At 39.9% G+C, this 17,993-nt stretch overlaps 1 pseudogene across 1 annotated transcript; it reads right to left on the bottom strand.

Annotated features, from left to right (window-relative positions):
• Nucleotides 1-15,380: 15,380 nt before the first annotated feature.
• Nucleotides 15,381-16,234, bottom strand: LOC308240116 (uncharacterized protein C4orf19-like; annotated as a pseudogene). Its single transcript has one exon. The product of its transcript is annotated as an uncharacterized protein C4orf19-like (transcript).
• Nucleotides 16,235-17,993: the final 1,759 nt, after the last annotated feature.

Genomic DNA, 17,993 nt, shown 5'->3' with positions numbered 1-17,993 from the left:
TGGACTCGCGGGCAAAGACTCAGGAGCTGGGGAAGACAGAGGTCTGCAGGCACACACGCGCGCAAGGGCAAGGCTGACTGGAAGCCAAGACAGTCTGCTCTGCCCTGAGACTCCACCCCATCCAAGCTGAGCACAGAGGCTATTTCAATTTGGCAAGTCTAATCCTATAAGGCTGTATCAAACACTGAACTTCTCCCAGCGTAGACACAGCTGATCCTTACAGCCAACTGGCCTGGAGGTCAATTCCTCCCAGTGATACCAACAACAATCAAGACTTAACTACAACAAGGCTGTACACACAGTCCACAAAGGGGTGCACCAAGTGTGTACACCTCAGGTTAACAGGGGAGGCCGACCCACTGGGCCATATAGAAAACCTAGCACACAAATCTACCCTACCAACTGAGGGAAGCAGTGAAAATGCGGCATCAAAGAAACAGATCACAAACGAAAGAAATGGAGGAAAACAAATGACTGGATATAGAATTCAAAACCACGGTTATAAGGCTTTTCAAGAATATCCTAGAAAAGGCCAATAAATATAACAAGACCCTCAAAGATATGAAAATGGACCAACTAGAAATTAAACATACACTGACTGAAATAAAAAATATTATACAGAGACCCAAAAACAGACTAGAGGAACACAAGAATCAAGTCAAAGAATTGAAATACAAAGAAGCAAAAAACACTCAACAGAGAAAGCAAAAAGAAAAAAAAATTCCAAAAAGTTGAAGATAGTGTAAGAAGACTCTGGGACAACTTCGAGCATACCAACATCAGAATTATGGGGGTGCCAGAAGAAGAAAGAGAACAAGATACTGAAAACCTATTTGAAGAAATAATGACTGAAAACTTCCCCCACCTGGTGAAAGAAATAGACATACAAGTCCAGGAAGCGCACAGAACCCCAAACAAAAGGAATCCAAAGAGGACTATATCAAGACACATCATAATTAAAATGACAAGAGTAAAAGACAAAGAGAGAATATTAAAAGCAGCAAGAGAAAAACAGTTAATTACCTACAAGGGAGCACGATTGTCAGCTGATTTCTCAACAAAAACTATGCAGGCCAGATGGGAGTGGCAAGAAATTTTCAAAGTGGGAGAGAGAAAAATGGCGGCAGAATAGATGGACGTGTCCTGAGCCTTGTCCTGGAGCAGATAGAGGGAGCAGCTGAAACGAGTGGAATCCAGCCTGAATTGGTGAAGGAGGCACAGCTGGTGAGACAATTTGCTGCCGGGAAGGGCAGAGATCCCCCGATAAAGGTAAAGTCAAAGATCTAGGCAGTAGAATCTGCTGGACCTCTGAGCCCAGGTCAAGGAGAAACTACACAGCACCAAGCTGCGTCACTGAGGACCGGCAAAGTGTCTGACTGGGAAAAAAAAGGGGGGGAGGGTCCACGGGACTGCGGGAGGTAGGGGATTTTAGACCTTGGAGTCTGGATTTGGGATCTGAGCTCTAAGGCAGCCCTGAAGAGCTGCCGGACCGCGCAGTGCCGGCAAGAAAGGAACTTGCAGAGACGCGGTCCCTCCTCGCGCTGGGGCCTGCGCCTTTCTCCACTGAACATGGTTCGTAGGACCCTTAGGATACAGTCGCTTACCTGTAGTTGAGGTGCAGAAGAGGGAGTGGGATTGTGTAATCTGGGGAGAGTAGGCAGCGGATGGCCCAGGAGAGGTGGAAGCGAGTCTGGTGCTGAGTCATATCTAGGCCCCGCCGCCATTATCTCCTGAGAGATAGCCCCTTCCTCCAGTCTCCAGGCAACCAATATAGCCACACCCAGATCCCACACTGATAAATACCATGGAATCTCAATATTCCCTGAGGCCATAGGATCTGCCCCAAAAGAGAAATCTTTAGAATTTAAGCACCTCAATTACACAGCAACACTGCCAGAGCCCTTCAGAGTGCTTCAGTGTGCCTCACTGGAAAACTTACCACGGGTGCTCCTGTGAGCCGCCACTGGGAGTAAGCGCCTATCCACCACAGGTGCAGCAGGGAAAGCTGAGTCTGCCCACCCCATTATTACAGAACTCTGGGCATCACAGTCACATCTTTCCAGAGTGCAGTCTCCCTGAGCCACATCACACCGACAGACAGTTCCTTGGTGCCACTTTGAGTCCCCACTGGGCACGCATGGTTTCAATTAAGGGTGCAAGACAGCAAAAATTGGGATACTCCCCTCCACAGCTGCTGACTTCTAGACACCGCAGTTGTGCCTCTCAAGCTCACAGAACTACATCAAGAGAACTCAAATAGCTCAAGTAGGGAGCTACACTAGATTACCAAGCCCAGGAAAACTGAGAGATTACACCAGTAGCAACATCACCAAAAGAACCTGGATAGCAAAGAAATTGGATCTATAATTAAAACATTACAGGAAAACATGGGGAGACAAAAAAGCACCTCCCAAAGGAAAGAAAAAGAGAAATCACCAGAGAGGGAGTTAAATGAAATTGAGGCTAGTAGCTTAACAGAGAAAGAATTCAGAGTAATGGTTATAAGGATGTTTAAACGGATGGATGACAAATACACACAACTCAATGAGAACTATAAGGAGATGAATGAGAATGTCACCAACATGAAAAGAAACCAAGAAGAGATGAAGAATGACATAGCTACAATAAAGAACACATTGGAAGGCTTAAACAGTAGACTAGAAGAGGCTGAGGACCGCATCCGTGAATTGGAACACAAGGAAGGAAAAAACACACAAACACAGCAGCAACTGGAAAGACGAATTAAAAAGCAAGAGGAGAACCTAGGGAGCTTTGGGATAACACAAAACAAAACATTATTAGAATAATAGGGATACCAGAAAGAGAGGAAGAGAAGCAAGAAATAGAAAACCTGTTTGAAGAAATAATGACAGAAAACTTCCCTGATATTGGCAAGAAAAAAACTATGCAAGTCCAAGAAGTACATAGAGTCCCAAACAGGTTGAACCCCAAAAGACTGACACCAAGACACATCATAATTAAATTGGCGAACACTAACGACAAAGTAAGAATCTTAAAGGCTGCCAGAGAGAGACAGAGAGTTACCTACAAAGGCTCTCCTATTAGAATATCAACTGATTTCTCAACAGAAACACTCCAGGCCAGAAGGGAATGGAATGAAATATACAAAGTGATGCAAAGCAAGGGTTTGAATCCAAGAATACTATACCCAGCAAGGCTATCATTCAAAATTAAAGGTGGAATCAGGAGCTTCACAGAAAAAAAAGGGCTAAGAGAGGTTATCACTACCAAGCCAGCAATGCATGATATGCTAAAGGGACTGCTGTAAAAAGAAGAAAGAGAAAGGCAAAAAGAAACACAAACACCAAGGAAAAATATGACAACAAACATGTACTTGTCAATAATAACATTAAACGTAAATGGATTAAATGCAACAATCAAAAGACATAGGGTAGCTGAATGGATAAGAAAACATGACCCATATATTTGCAGTCTAGAAGAGACCCACCTCAGAGCAAAGGATTCACACAGACTGAGAGTGAAGGGATGAAAAAATATTTTTCAGGCAAATGGAAATGAGAAAAAAGCTGGGGTTGCGATACTTATCTCTGATAAAATAGACCTCAAAGTAAAGATAAGAGATAAGGAAGGCCACTACATAATACTAAAGGGAGCAATTCAACAAGAAGATATAACTCTGGTAAACATATATGCACCCAATGCAGGAGCACCCAAATACATAAAAGAACTCCTAGAAGATATCAAGGGAGAGATCGACAACAATACAATCATAGTAGGAGACTTTAATACACCACTGACATCACTGGATAAATCCTCTAGACAAAAAAATCAGCAAAGAAACAGCAATTCTAAATGACGCACTAGATCAAATGGACTTAAGTGACATCTTCAGAGCATTTCACCCCAAAGCCACGGAATATACGTTCTTCTCAAGTGCACATGGGACATTTTCAAAAATAGACCACATACTGGGTCACAAGCAAAGTCTCCCCAAATTCAAAAAGATTGAAATCATATCAAGCATTTTCTCAGACCACAATGGCATAATATTAGAAATAAACTATAATAAAAACATTCCAAAATATTCAAACACTTCGAAGATGAATAGCACGCTATTAAACAATGATTGGGTGATCAATGAGATCAAAGAAGAAATTAAAAACATCCTGGAGACTAATGACAATAAAAACACAACAATGCAATTGCTATGGGACACAACAAAAGCAGTCCTGAAAGGAAAGTTTATAGTTCTACAGGCCTACCTCAAAAAAAACAAGAAAAAATGTTAATAAATGATCTAACTCAACAACTCAAAGGATTAGAAAGAGAGCAACAAGAAAAGCCCACAGTGAGCAGAAGGAAGGACATAATAAAGATCAGAGCAGAAATGAATGACATAAAGACCAAAAAAAAAAAAAAATACAAAAGATCAACAAAACCAAGAGCTGGTTCTTCGAAAGGATAAACAAGATTGATGAACCTCTAGCCAGGCTCACCAAGAAGCAAAGAGAGAGGACCCAAATAAACAAAATCAGAAATGAAAGAGGAGAAATAACAACAGACCCCACCAAAATACAAAGGATTGTTAAAAAATACTATAAACAACTCTATTCCAACAAACTGGACAACCTGGAGGAAATGGACATATTCCTAGAAAAATATTACCTTCCAAAACTCAACCAGGAAGAATCTAAACAGCTCAATATGCCAGTAACTATGGAAGAAATTGAAGCAGTCATCAAAAAGCTTCCAGTAAACAAAAGCCCGGGGACAGATGGCTTCACAGGGGAGTTTTACCAAACATTCAAGGAAGAACTAAAACCTATCCTCCTCAGACTATTCCAGAAAATTCAAGAGGAAGGAGCACTTCCAAGCACATTCTATGAAGCCAGCATCACCCTAACACCAAAACCAGATAAAGATAACACAATGAAGGAGAATTATAGGCCAATATCCCTCATGAATATAGATGCCAAAATCCTCAACAAAATTCTAGCAAATTGAATCCAGCAGTACATCAGAAAGATCATACACCATGACCAAGTAGGGTTTATCCCGGGGATGCAAGGATGGTACAATATTCGCAAATCAATAAATGTGATACATCACATAAACAAATTGAGAGATAAAAACCATATAGTCATATCAATTGATGCAGAAAAAGCATTTGACAAAATCCAACACCCTTTCTTGATAAAAACTCTCAGCAAGGTGGGAATAGAAGGATCATACCTCAACATAATAAAAGCCATATATGACAAACCCACAGCCAACATCACACTCAATGGGCAAAAACTAAAACCATTTCCCCTAAGAACAGGAACAAGACAGGGATGCCCACTCTCACCACTCCTGTTCAATATAGGGCTGGAAGTATTAGCCATTGCGATCAGACAAGAAGAAAAAATAAAAGGCATCCAAATTGGAAAAGAAGAAGTAAAACTGTCCTTATTCGCAGATGACATGATACTGTACATAGAAAACCCTAAAGACTCCATCAAAAAATTAGTAGACTTAATAAATGAATGCGGCAATGTAGCAGGATACAAAATTAACACCAAGAAATCTATGGCATCTCTATACACCAATAATGAACTTACAGAAAGAGAGACTAAAAAAGCAATCCCATTTTCCATCGCACCAAAAAAATTAAGATACCTAGGAATAAACGTAACTAAGGAGGTAAAAGACCTATAAGTGGAAAACTACATGACAATGAAAAAAGTGATAGAGGAAGACATAAACAGATGGAAGAACATACCATGTTCATGGATTGGTAGAAACAACATCATCAAAATGTCCATACTACCAAAGGAATCTATAAATTCAATGCACTTCCCATTAAAATATCAACGACATATTTCACAGACCTAGAACGAACTTTCCAAAAATTTATCTGGAATATAAAAAGACCCCGAATAGCTGCAGCAATCCTGAGAAAGAAGAACAAAGTAGGTGAGATCTCAATACCAGATATCAAGCTGTATTACAAATCCACTGTTCTTAAAACAGCCTGTTGCTGGCACAAGAACAGACATATTGATCAATGCAATAGAATACAGAACCCAGAAATTGACCCAAATCACTATGCTCAATTAATATTTGACAAAGGAGGCATGAACATACAATGGAGTCAAGACAGTCTCTTCAACAAATGGTGTTGGGAAAATTGGACAGACACATGCAAAAAAATGAAGCTAGATCACCAACTTACACCATACACAAAAATAAACTCAAAATGGATAAAGGACTTAAACATAAGACGGGAAACCATAAAAATACTAGAGGAATCCACAGGCAGAAAAATCTCAGACATATGCCGAAGGAACTTCTTCACTGATACTGCTCCTAGGGCAATGGAAGCCAAAGAGAAAATAAACAAATGGGACTACATCAAAACAAAAAGCTTTTGCACAGCAAAGGAAACCATCAATAAAACAACAAGAAAGCCCACTGCATGGGAGAACATATTTGCCAATGATATCAACGATAAGAGTTTAATGTCCAACATTTACAGGGAACTCATGCAGCTTAACAAAAAGAAGATAAACAACCCAATCAAAAAATGGGCAACTGATCTAAATAGACACTTTTCGAAAGAAGACAGAAGGAAGGCCAAGAGACATGTGAAAACCTGCTCAAAGTCACTAATCATCAGAGAGATGCAAATCAAAACAACAATGCGGTACCATCTCACACCTGTCAGAATGGCTATTATCAACAAATCAACAAATGACAAGTGCTGGCGAGGATGTGGAGAAAAAGGAACCCTCGTGCACTGCTGGTGGGAATGCAGACTGGTGCAGCCACTGTGGAGAACAGTATGGAGTTTCCTCAAAAAACTAAAAATGGAACTCCCATTTGACCCAGTGATCCCACTTCTAGGAATATATCCCAAGAAACTAGAAACACGAATCAGAAAGCATATATGCACCCCTATGTTCACAGCAGCACAATTCACCATAGCTAAGATTTGGAAACAGCCTAAATGCCCATCAGCAGATGAGTGGATTAAAAAACTGTGGTATATCTACACAATGGAATACTACGCTGCGGTAAAAAAGAAGGAGTTCCTAGCATTTGCAACAACATGGATGGAGATGGAGAGTATTATGTTAAGTGAAATAAGCCAGGCAGAGAAAGATAAATATCACATGATCTCACTCATTTGTGGAATATAATGAACGGCATAGACTCATGAACAAGAACAGATCCAGAGACTGAGAAACATGGAACAGCATGTCAAACCTCAGGGAAGGTAGGGGAGGGTGGGGATAAGGGGGAAAGATCAACCAAGGGACTTGTGTGCATGCATATGAGCCTAATCAATGGACACAGACAACAAGGGGGTGGGGCATAAGTGGGGGGTGGGGGGTTATGGGGGAATAATTTGTGTTTTTGCCTCCCTGACAAAGTTTATATAAAGTTACAAAAAGAAATTGTCAGCCAGTTTGAAATTGAATTGCCATGGCCTAGAGCAAAGAATATCCTTACATGATATTATTCTACAATGTTATTATAATTTTAGATATTTTACAACAGCATATTGTGCAATTATCCCAAACAAACTTACAAACTAATTCTTGGAATGTTTGGCAGCAATTTAAAAAATAAAATAAAATAAAATAAAATAAAGAGGATATGGAAGGACTTAATCCCTTTTAGAAGGAATTAAGGCACTGGGAAGGCACCTGAGCATTCTATATTGGCCCCTCTTGCCTTTTGTGCCAAGAGGGACCCTCTTCTCACAATCCAATTGCCCTCAGCTGTTGCCTGAGCTTTCTTTTCATGCTGAGCTTGAAGCCTCGTGGTGGCTGGTACCATGGATCTGTCTCTCGCCCAATTGTGTGAGCTGGGCCCTCCCTGGAGAAGAAACCTGAGTTCCCAGAGATATGTGATCAGTTCTGGGGCCCCGCCAGCAGGCCAGGGGATCCCAAGGCAGGTGCTGGGCGTGGAGGCCACGGGGGCATAGGCTACCAAGGAGACAGAACTGAATCTCACATCACCCTGCTTGGCCCCGGAGGATGACTGGTTAGCCAGAGACAGGTAAGATTCCTCAGGGAAGGAACAACCTAAGACAGGCACAGTCTCAGAGGGGCCATCAGGAGAGAACTTGGGGATCATCAGAGGTGGGGCACAGACCCCCACCCTCCCAACCTTGCAGGGGCCTGAACCCTCGCCCCGTCTGAGGGAGGTCTCCTGCTCCCATGGCTGCTTTGCTTCCCACGCCCAGCTCAGATCGGGACACAGGTGACAGACAGTGTGACTTGGCCCAGCTCAGATTGGGACCCAGGTAACAGACAGAGACTTGGCTGACAGCAGCTGCCCTATATCTAAATCCAGCCTAGCACCAGGAATGCTCAGGGCCTACTCAAGAATGCAAATAGTCCTTTCCACTAATATTTACAGGGTAAACTAAGATTGTTGGTAGAGTATTAAATTTGACAGTAAAATAATAATCAAGTTTTCAGATTAAATTAAATAGGCTAATTCAAATAAGTGAATATTCAAGAAAATTTAATTGTACTGGACAAAAAGCTGTTCCTAAAGTGTTAACTAAAATTTCTATCGGTAGTTCATCTCATGGTAAAATTCCTGAACATGTAATGAAACTAAAGCAATCATATTTTTGTGCAAAAAATTAAAATTTAAAGTTATCAAGACTGCATTATAAAATTTACAAAAGCCTCCATTAATCAAAAAAGGGGGGATAGTAGGGTAATATCATGTAAGAAAAAATATCCTATAAGTAAATTACATCTAGAAAATTTTTACTTTACAAAATTAATTTTTATTTGTAATGCTAACAGCAAGACACCCATGAAAAACACACATGGTGTCTAAATAAGACAAAGGAAAATCGTTGGGGCAAAAATAAAAAGGATCCCAAATCAATTATATAGAAAAGATTCCTTTATTAACTTTTGGTCGAGAATATGTTTGTATATTTTTAGAAAACAACTCCAAAACCATGTTGATTCCTGCAAGAGAGAGGAATTGACAGGTCTGCTCCAACCACAAAGACAAGAGGAGAAACAGTCCAGAGATGGGAGAAGCTGACGACGCCTTGCCACGCTAGCAGTCAGAAGCTGTGCGACGCAGCAGCTTGCCTGGGACCAAACCAGAGAGGGTTGGACCTGCATTTCCACCATGTGCCCACCATCCAGATATCATTGCTGATATGTACACATAAGGAACTGTTTGACATTGAAACGGGGACTCAGAACTGTTGGACATTGAAATTGGGACTCAAACATTTTTTGTTATTATATGTTTATTTCTAGTCTGCAGAGGCAAGATTTTTTAAAGGAAAGAAAAGGGGGAAAAATAGATACAGAAGCAAAGAAGCATTGAACAGACTGTCAAACTATAGAGGGAGGACAGAGGAGGTATGAGGGGGGGCGTGCTGTAAGAGATCAACTGAAGGACTTGTACGCATGCATATAAGCATAACCAATGGATACAAGACACTGGGGGGGGGGCAGGTAAAGGCATGTACTAGGGGGAAGGGGAGGCTGGGGGGAGGTCAATGGGGCAAAAAAAAGAGACATATGTACTACTATTTGTAATACTTCAAACAATTAAAAAAAATTAAAATTAAAAAAAAAGAAATTTTCAAATTGATGAATAGCAAGAACCTACAACCAAGATTACTCTACCCAGCAAAACTATCATTCAGAATTGAAGGTCAGATAAAGAGCTTCACAGATAAGAAAAAGCTAAAGGAGTTCATCACCACCAAACCAGTATTATATGAAATGCTGAAAGGTATTCTTAAAGAAGAGGAAGAAAAAAAAAGTAAAGATAAAAATTATGAACAACAAATACATATCTATCAACAAGTGAACCTAAAAATCAAGTGAATTAAAAACCTGAGGAACAGAATAATCTGGTAAATATAATAGAATCAGGGGCATAGAAAGGGAGTGGACTGATAATTCTCAGGGGGAAAGGGGTATGGGGGTGTTCAGGAAGAGACTGGACAAAAATCATACACCCATGGATGAGGACAGTGTGGAGGAGGTAAGGGCAGAAGGTGGGGTGGGAACCGGGTGGAGGGGAGCTATGGGGGGAAAAAGGAGAAACAATTGTAATAATCCGAATAAAGATTTATTTTTAAAAAAAAGAATAACTGTAAATATAAATGGATTAAATACCCCAATAAAAAGACACAAGGTACCTAAGTGGATAAAAAAAAAAAAAATACATGACCCATATATCTGCTGTCTACAGAAACCCACCTTAGAACAGACGACTCACACAGACTGATGGTGAAGGGATAGAAAAAGATTATTCAGGCGAATGGAAATGAAAAAAAAAAGCTGGGATAGTAATACTTATGTCTGACAAATTAGACCTCAACATAAAGGCCATAACAAGAGATAAGGAAAGCCACTTCATAATACTAAGGGGAGCAATTTAACCAGAAGATATAACTCTGGTAAACATATATGCACCCAAATACATTTTTTAAAAAAAGCTTCTGGAGGATATCAAGAGCTATTGACAGCAATAGAGTACTATTAGGGGAATTTAATACCCCACTAACACCACTGGACAAATCCTCTAAACAAAAAATCAGCAAAGAAACAGAAATCCTAAATGACTCACTAGATCACATGGAATTAGTTGACATCTTCAGAACATTTCACTCCAATGCCACAGAATATATCTTTTTCTCAAGTGCACATGGGTCATTTTTAAAGATAGACCACATATTGGGACACAGGAAAAGTCTCTTCAAGTTCAAGAAGATAGAAATCATATCAAGCATCTTCTCAGATCACAATGGCATAAAACTAGAAATCAACTACAATAAAAACAATTTAAAAAATCAAACAGCTGGAGACTAAACAGCATGCTATTGGACAGTGATTGGGTAACCAAAGAGATCAAAGAAAAATGAAAAACATCATAGCAACAAAAGACAATGAAAACACAACAATAGAAAAATCTATGGGACACAGTAAAAGCAGTCTTGAGATGAAAGTTCATAGTTCCATAGGCCTATCTCAAAAAAACAAGAAAAATGGTAATAAATTATCTAACCCCACAACTCAAAAAGTTAGAGAGCGCAAAAAGAAAAGTCCAGCTTAAGCAGAAGGAAGGAGATAATAAAGATCAGAGAGGAGATAAACGAAATAGAGACAAAAAGAAAATACAAAATATCAATGAAACCAAGGGCTGGTTCTTTGAAAGGATAAACAAGATTGATGAACCTCAGCGAGGCTCACCAAGAAGCAAAGAGAGGGTACCCAAATAAACAAAATCATAAATGAAAGTGGTGAAGTAACAACTGATCTCTCAGTAATACAAATGATTATGAAAAATATTATGAACAACTCTAGTCCAACAAAATGGACAACCTAGATGAAATGGACACACTCTTAGAAAAATACAAGCTCCCAAAACTCAATCAAAATGAATCAAAAAACCTGAATAGGCCTATAACTACCAAAGAAATTGAAGCAGCATTCAAAAATCTTCCAGGAAACAAAAGCCTTGGTCCGGATGGCTTAACAGGGGAATTCTACCAAGCATTCAAAGAAGAACTAAAACCTGTCCTCCTCAGACTATTCCAAAAAACTCAAGAGGAAGGCACACTTCCAAGCACTTTCTATGAAGCCAGCATTACCCTAATCCCAAAACCAGATAAAGACAGCACAAAAAAGAAAACTACAGGCCAATATCCTTGATGAACATATGCTAAAATCCTCAACAAAATTCTAGCAAATCAGATTCAACAATACATTAAAAAGATCATACAACATGACCAAGTGGTATTTATTCCAGGGATGCAAGGATGGTACAATTTTCACAAATCAATAAATGTGGTACATCACATAAACAAACTGAGAGACAAAATCACATAATCATATCAATTTATGCAGAAAAGCATTTGACAAAATCCAAGACCCTTTCTTGATAAAAACTCTCAGCAAAGTGGGAATAGGGGGATCATGTCTCAACATAATAAGAGCCTTATATGACAAATCTATAGTCAACATCATACTCAATGAGCAAAAACTAAACACATTTCCCCTAAGAACAGGAATAAGACAGGGATACCCACTTTCACCACTCCTGTTCACTATAGTACTGGAAGTGCTAGCCATAGTGATGAGACAAGAAGAAGAAATAAAAGGCATCCAAATTTCAAAAGAAGAGGTAAAACTGTCCTTATTCACAGATGACTTGATAACCCTAAAGACTCCATCAAAAAACTATTAGACCTAATAAATGAATTCAGAAATGTAGCAGGATATAAAATTAACACCCAGGAATCTATGGCCTTTTTATATACCAATAATGAAATCCCAGAAAAAGAAACAAACAAACAAAAAAACAACAACAAACAATCACATTTACAATTGCACACACACACACAAATTAAGTTACCTAGGAATAAACTTAACTAAGGACATAAAAGACCTGTACTCAGAAAACTACAGGACATTGAATAAAAAGATAGAGCTAGATATAAACAAATGGAATAACGTACCATGTTCTTGGATTGGTAGAATCAACATCATTAAAATGTCCATACCACCCCAAGCAATCTACAGATTCAATGCAATCACCATTAAAATGCCAATGGCATATTTCAAAGATCTAGAATAAACTCCCCAAAAATTCATCTGGAATAAAAAAAAGACCCTGAATAGACACAGCAATCCTGAGAAGGAAGAACAATGTTGGAGGGATCACAATACCAGATACCAAGCTATATTACCAAGCCACTATTCTCAAAACTGCCTGATACTGGCACAAAAATGACATATAGACCAATGGAACAGAACAGAGAACCCAGAAATAGACCCAAGCCATTATGCTCAATTAATATTTGACAAAGGAGGCAAGAGCATACCATGGAGTCAAGATAGTCTCTTCAATAAATGGTGTTGTAAAATTTAGTCAGATGCATGCAAAAAATGAAACCAGATCACCAACTTACACCATACACAAAAACAAACTCAAAATAGATAAAGGACTTGAATGTAAGATGGGAAACCATAAAAATCCTACAAGACTCCATAGGCAGAAAAATTGCAGACATATATCGTAGCAATATCTTTACAGACGCAGATGCTAGGGCAAGAGAGACTAAGGAGAAAATAAACAAATGGGACTGCATCAAAATAAAAATCTGCGCAACAAAAGAAACCATCAATTAAACAACAAGAAAGCCCTGCATGGGAGATCATATTTGCCAATGATATTTTTGATGAGGGTTTAATCTCCAAAATTTGGAGAGAACTCATACAACTTAACAAAAGGAAGATAAACCACCCAGTCAAAAAATGGGCAAAGGATCTAAATAGACACTTTTCAAAAGAGGATGTACAGAAGGCCAAGAGACATATGAAAAAATGCTCAAAGTCACTAATTATCCAAGAGATGCAAATCAAAATGACAATGAGATACCATCTCACACCTATCAGAATGGCTATCATGAACAAATCAACAAATGACAAGTGCTGGCAAGGATGTGGAGAAAAGGAACCCTCCTGTACTACAGGTGGGAATGCAGACTGATTCAGCCACTGTGGAAGATAGTATGGAGTTTCCTCAAAAAGTTAAAAATAGAACTCCCATTTGACCCAGTAATCCCACTTCTAGGACTATATCCCAAGAAACCAGAAATACCAATCAGAAAGGAGATATGCACCCCTATGTTCATAGAAGCACAATTTACAATAGCTAAGATTTGGAAACAGCGTAAATGCCCATCAGTAGATGAGTGGATTAAAAAACGGTGGTAAATCTACACAATGGAATACTATGTCTCTATTAAAAAAAAAAGGAACTTTTACCATTTGCAACAGCGTGGATGGAACAGGAGAGCATTATGTTAAGCGAAATAAGGCAGTCAGAGAAAGATAAATATCACATAATCTCACTCATATTTGGGATATAATGATCAACATAATTTGATGAATAAGAATAGATCCAGAGACAAATGGTAGGGGAGGGTTATAGAGCAACCAAAGGACTTGTATGCATGTATAGTAGCATAACCAATGGACACAGACACTGGGGTCATGGGGGCTTGCCCGGGGTGGGAATAGCTGGGGGGGGGGTCAATTGGGGGAAAAGGAGACTTACATAAAACTTTACACAATAAAAATAATTAATTAATTAATTTTAAAAAAGAAAAAAGAGAGATAAAGGAAGACATAAACAAATGGAAGAATATACCATGTTCATGGATTGGTAGAAGCAACATCATTAAAATGTCAATACTAACCAAAGCATTCTATAGATTCAATGGAATCCCCATTAAGATACCAAAGGAATATTACACAGACCTAGTACAAACTCTCAAAAAATTCATATGGAATAAAAAATGACTGCCCTGACTGGTTTGGCTCAGTGGATAGAGCGTCGGCCTGCGGACTGAAAGGTCCCAGGTTCGATTCCGGTCAAGGGCATGTATCTTGGTTGCGGGCACATCCCCAGTAGGAGGTGTGCAGGAGGCAGCTGATCGATGTTTCTCTCTCATCGATGTTTCTAACTCTCTATCCCTCTCTCTTCCTCTCTGTAAAAAATCAATAAAATATATTTTAAAAAAATGACCGCGAATAGCCGCAGCAATCCTGAGAAGGAAGAACAAAGTTGGAAGGATCACAATACCAGATATCAAGCTATATTACAAAGCCACTGTTCTCAAAACTTCCTGGTACTGACACAGTAACAGACATATAGATCAATGGAACAGAACAGAGAAGCCAGAGATCGACCAAAGCCATTGTGCTCTATTAATATTTGACAAAGGAGGCAAGAGCATACTATGTAGTGAAGACAGTCTCTTCAAAAAATGGTGCTGGGAAAATTGGTCAGATACATGAAAAAAAAAATGCAACTAGATCACAAATTTACATCATACACAAAAATAAACTCAAAATGTTTAAAGGACTTAAATGTAAGATGGGAAACCATAAACAATCTTAGAAGACTCCATAAGCCGCAGAATTTAGACATTTGTCATAGCAATATCTTTACCGATACAGCTCCTAGCACAATTGAAACTACGGAGAAAATAAACAAATGGACTACATCAAAATACAAAGCTTCTGCACAGCAAAAGAAACTATCAACAAAACAACAAGAAAGCCCATTGCATGGGAGAACATATTTGCCAATGTTATCTTCCATAAGGGTTTAATCTCCAAGTTTTACATGGAATTCATACAACTTAACAAAATGAAGATATACAATCCAATCAAAACATGGACAAAGGACCTAAATAGACACTTTTAGAAAGAGGACATACAGAAGGCCAAGAGACATATGAAAACATGCTCAAAGTCACTCATTTGCACGCACAAATCCCCTCCCCTTATCTGCCTTATCCACATCTTCTGCAGTAGCTGCTACTAAAGTTGCCAGATCTTCCTCTACCTCCATGTCCTAGTCCATCTTCTCCCCACTCCTACCTCCAATGCAGCCACGGCCTGGGTGGGATCCTCTTCTTTAAAATAGATGTTCAGGACTTCTGTGAACAGCCTCATTTAATGAATCCCAGATTCTCTTCCTAGGGAAGGGCATGTTCATACCCTGCTCCCACATGCCAGGGCACATTTCCTCTGTATGGGGAGGAAGGTCCTCCTTAGGATAGCTTTGAAAAGATATTTTTCTTTGTGATCCACATTGTCTCCAGCTAAGCCCCAATGTTAAGGATAATCTGGGGCTGGTATCTGGAGGATGTAGTCTGGTACTTCCATGGCAGGACATTCTGCCCAGGAAGGGAGTCTGGAATCTCCATTTAGGATGACTGGGGTCTTTTCTGAGGCTCGCAGCCCACAGTCTGTTTACCTGGCACCCCATCTTTTGAGGAAGTGTTGAGTTGGGTGTACTAGTATGCTGTTCGCAGTACTGGTACAGGAACCCATGCCACCCTGTTGGGGCCTAGGATACCCAGTGGGCTGCAGAGCCGCAGCAGGCCCAATGCCATTGATGGCACCACCAGTCTTCTTCTCACAGTGTCCCCCTCCCGTGTCCCCTTGAGGTTGCAGTGCCTGGTGAGGTAAGCAGGGCTCCTGCGGTCCAGCTCTTCTGCTTCTGCTCACAGTCCTCGTTAAGCCCTCACTCTGAAGGTCATTTTTTTGTACCAGGACTTTGCCACTTTGCCTTTTAACAGTATCCTCTTTGTCTAACTTGCAGCTGTTTCTTCATTGACATAGCCAGGGGAAGGTACTTGAACTGGATCAAATAGAAAGTTTTGTATTATTTTACAGTACCTGCACCCCATATGGATTATTTTTTGTATCATCTGTTGTGAGATTATCTATTAGGTTTCTCTAGAAGTTTAACTTCTCTTCCTGGTGCCAGTTGGTGGTGTTGGGGTCTGGGCGCCTATGGCTTTGGGGGGCCAGGAAAACACCAGTGGCTCAGCAGTGCCCAAAGCCCATGGACTGGCAGCTCTGGTTCTATTTTATTCATCAGTTTATTTTGTTCTTTAGATTTCTTATTCATTTATTTTTCTTTTTAGATTCAATTGCTGATATATATGTATTTATTGCCTTTTTATTGTTCATATTTTTTTTATGTTTCTCCTCCTCCTCCTCCTCCTCCTCCTCCTCCTCCTCCTCCTTCTTCAAGAATACCCTTCAACATTTCATGTAATACTGATTTGGTGGTGTACTCCTTTAGCTTGCTCTTCTCTGTAAAGCTCTTTAACTTACCTTCAATTCTAAATGAAAGCTTTGCTGGGTAGAGTAATCTTGGTTGTAGGTCCTTGCTATTCATCACTTTGAATATTTCTTGCTACTCCCTTCTGGGCAAAGTTTCTGTTGAGAAATCAGCTGACAGCCATATGGGTGCTCCTTTGTAGGTATCTAACTGCTTTTCTCTTGCTGCTTTTAAGAGTCTCTCTTTGTCTTTAACCCTTGGCATTTTAATTATGATGCATCTTGGTGTGGGCCTCTCTGGTATGGGGAGCGGCTACAGCATTTGGACAGGTTCAAGCCTGGGACTAATGAGAGGGCACGGTCCTCTCATGGCAAAGCCATGTGCAAGTCCCAGCACAATTATAACCAAAGACTATAGTTGTAAGCTTGAACCTATGGTCTGAACCTGTGGTCCCACGTGGCTGAGTAATATGGGCTGCGGGAGGTGCAGCAAGTAAACAAAGCTTAATCAGGTGCATGTAATATACAAGAAGCCAATATTTTTAATATAAAAGCCAAAGTAAAAAATTTGCATACCAGAAGTCCTGTGAGAAAGTTACTGAAGCCTCCCATAATCCTTTTGAGTATGCAAATGAGCCCAAAAGAATACTGTATAAAAGTAAATTTTAGGCTTAAAAAAAGGAGAAATTTAAAAATTTTTAAATCTCTTCCACTAATATTTACAGGGTCAACTAAAGGTTATTATTCAAGCGCTAAATCTGATCATTAATAGTAGTCACCATGAACAAAAAGGGAGTCATTTAATGCAGAGACATGGCCAAGCAGTATTGGTGTGCATTCAAAAGGCAGCAGCCATGTAGGTTGCTTGGTGTAAAAAAGAAAGAAAAAGATTTTTAAAAAAGAAACTCTCTAAAAGCTGGCCTAAAAATTACTCTGGAATGAAATAAAGAGAGGTTTCTTTCAAATATCTGGAAAACTATAATTAAAAATCAATGTATTAGGCCTCAAAAAGTAAATAATTTGTGTTTTTACCTCCCTAAACAAAGCTTATGTAAAATAGGGAGGCTTGGTGCATGAAATTTGTGCATGGGCTTATGTGTCCCTCAGCCCAGCCTGCACCCTCTCCAATCTGGGACCCCTTGAAGGATGTCCAACTGCCCGTTTAGGCCCGATCCTACGGTAGGATTGGGCCTAAACGGGCAGTCGGACATCCCTCTCACAATCCAGGACTTCTGGCTCCCAACTGCTTGCCTGCCTGCCAGCCTGATCACCCCCTAACCACTCCCCTGCCAGCCTGTTTGCCCCTAACTGCCCTCCCCTGCAGGCCTGATCACCCCTAACTGCCCTCCCCTGCAGGCTTGATCACCCCCAACTGCCCTC

The sequence above is a fragment of the Plecotus auritus genome, assembly GCF_963455305.1.
Source record: "Plecotus auritus genome assembly, chromosome: X".
Taxonomy (NCBI): domain Eukaryota; kingdom Metazoa; phylum Chordata; class Mammalia; order Chiroptera; family Vespertilionidae; genus Plecotus; species Plecotus auritus.
Note: the sequence above shows the minus strand (reverse complement) of the source record. Positions and strands in the feature narration are given on the sequence as shown.